At 36.4% G+C, this 2,831-nt stretch overlaps 1 non-coding gene across 1 annotated transcript; it reads left to right on the plus strand.

The window, feature by feature from the left end:
- Positions 1–826: 826 nt before the first annotated feature.
- Trnaq-cug lies at positions 827–898 on the plus strand. The gene has a single exon. It is a non-coding gene; the product is annotated as a tRNA-Gln (tRNA).
- Positions 899–2,831: the final 1,933 nt, after the last annotated feature.

The following is a 2,831-nucleotide window of genomic DNA, read 5'->3' on the forward strand; positions in this document are numbered from 1 at the left end:
AAGTTTTGAATGGTTGAGACAACGTCGGTAAGCTAGAAATCGATATTCTACTTTTTATACTACGTCTCTAATCAATGGTAAATATAACATATTTTAATATCTTTTGACACCAGTTTTGTGTTGTATTTCATAGCATTCGGAAATGATGGAATGTTGAAACGAGCAAAGCGATTTTGGAAATAAAAAAGTTATTAAACTGCATACAATGGTTTATGAAACTTGAAACTGTGAAGAACAAAAATTACATACTATGAGGAAGTGATAAAAATCTTGAGAAAGTAATTAGTATCGTAGGCTGCACAATGGGAGACTGGCATATAACAATATTTCTGCTGAATATTTTCTCACGACACACTAATCAAGATTTAAATTAAATTTTTACCCAATACGTTTTCCAGCAATTGGATTTGGAAACATCTTGGTGATCAAACGGTCATCTGTACAAAACAGGAACACTTCAATGTATTTCTGCACTCATTTAACTAGCGCAATAAGGACGAAATTTCCTCTGTGAGATTTGTAGGTTTTGTTCGTAGTTTGATTGTTTTCTTTCTTTAATTATGGCGCAAAGTGAGCCGGTTTGCACTGTTGCCGTTCTGAGCATACTGTTGTGGCTATTAAATTCATCGATTTCGCGATAGGTATCAGCAGTACTCTACGATTCGACTGCAGTGTGAAAGATTTATTCTGGAAACAATCCTCTTCGCAGTGGCTAAACAATTTCTCCACAGCATTATCAGTTCCAAATGAGCTACTGCTGCTTTATAGCATGCAACGTATTGAGAAGTTGCAGGACACGTCATGAGCTTTATGCTACAAAACGTCAGGTCCCATGGTGTAATGGTTAGTACTCGGGACTCTGGATCCAGCGATCCGAGTTCAAATCTCGGTGGGACCTAACATTTTTACCCCTACGCGAAATTTAGGTAATGTTTCTTAGACACACATTCATCCCAGGGGCAACGCACATACACACTTAGTTTCCTTACCGGGTAGTCGCATAAATAGAATTGGATAGCTGACACACGACTCTTGGCATGTGGCGATAGCTGATCATTTTACGTGCCACATCATGTTAACAGTACACGTCATTAAGGATTTGCATGAGACAAGTAATTCTCTAAACATTAGTCTACTGCAAAACAACACATTGTAAATAGTAACAGCGGGCTTGTGACAATACACCTCACACACCCAAACCAAATATCGCACAAAATTAGGATGGTGGACAACTGATGTGATAAACCAAACCTAATTACAAGTATGAAAGTATCCGCGCATTGTCAGAAGCATTCTCGAGACAATTTTTTTCCATCATGCTCAGACGTTAACGCAATGACTCAGAGAAACTGAGTAACAATACACATGCACAATGCATGAAGGCAGTATTGCCAACTCACCGATTTTCGGATGATACTGGCAGATTGTGTTCCCTAAAGCTGGAAAATATTCTTCTCATTCGACAGCCGACATTGTGGCAGGTATCTCGTACTGCTGTATTTAAGTGAATGAAACACTATTACATTATTTAATTAATGTAATTTAATTTTCTTTGTTCAAGCTGTTATTAATATATTTACGTTCAAACAAGAAATTCCATTGAGTTATTTAATATTTTGGTTGGACTTCTAGAGCAGTTAGCTTAATAGATGTTTAATAGTCAGTAATATGATTATTATTGCCTAATGCGTGGCGTCTGATGCAGTTACAGATTGCAGCTGGATTACTTTGGATTGCTTGAATAAATAATCACACTTCCTACAGTTTAGTCTACAGCGCTATTACAGCCATTCTTACAACCAACAATATACTGGCAGCAGTGTCTAATCGTTTTCAGTGCATTTATTTAACTCTTTTCACTCTGAATAACAAGTCAGTTTTCTTAAATGTATGTACGTTTTGTTGAAACATGTAGAAGAAACCTCCATATATGCAATAATTTAGAGAATTATGGATAAAAGATAAGAAGTTAAGCGACCAAATTCAAAAGGTTCTGAGAGATAAACGAAAACTGCGATACAGTATCGTTTTTTGTTAAAGTCAGCTTCAAGTATTTGGGACTGGCAGATCATTCTAATCCGACAAGCATGACATGTGGACGTGAGCACCGACATTACCATTACGAAATAGGTACTTGTTTTGTAAATAAAAAACGCCCTCTCCTGCTGCATTGTATTTCATTTTCCCTATTACTTACAGTTCTTCCTGTTTTTAGTTGGCATCGGTGTTTCCTCTCATCCGGTCACATGGAGGTAGCACTATTTCTCTATATACGAAACACAGGCATGTTCTTCTGTCACTATATTACTGACAGAACTGCATCACAACAACAAATACAAACAAAACGAAAAGTGGGAAGAAAAATGCTTGAAACAGAAAAACATGCTTATGTTTCGTAAATAGAGCGCTAGTGCGACATCCATGTGACCAGATGAGAGGAAACATCGATGGCAACTAAAAACGGCAAGAATCTAAAATAATCACTCATCTACATAAAAAGCGAGAAGTGAGCTGTTTTATAATCTACGAATAATACACATCACAACAAAAGTGTATCATAGCTGTTATCACTGTAGATCCCATTGTGATGCCTTAAAGTGAAAAAAATGGTGAAAAGTTCTGGGAAAATAAATCACAGAGCAGCAAGTAAAATCGCTTTTTATTTACAAAACTACTATTTCTGTGCTTGTTGTGGAGTATGGAAGCGCAAACAAATTCGTTGAACAGTTAGGTGTTTGTATTTTGTACTTCTCGGAAGACAAAGGGTGTTTAGATTCAATATTTTTTAAACTGTTACAGATTAGTTGCAATATTTTTTAAACTGTTAGAGA

The sequence above is a fragment of the Schistocerca americana genome, chromosome 2, assembly GCF_021461395.2.
Source record: "Schistocerca americana isolate TAMUIC-IGC-003095 chromosome 2, iqSchAmer2.1, whole genome shotgun sequence".
Taxonomy (NCBI): Eukaryota; Metazoa; Arthropoda; class Insecta; order Orthoptera; family Acrididae; genus Schistocerca; species Schistocerca americana.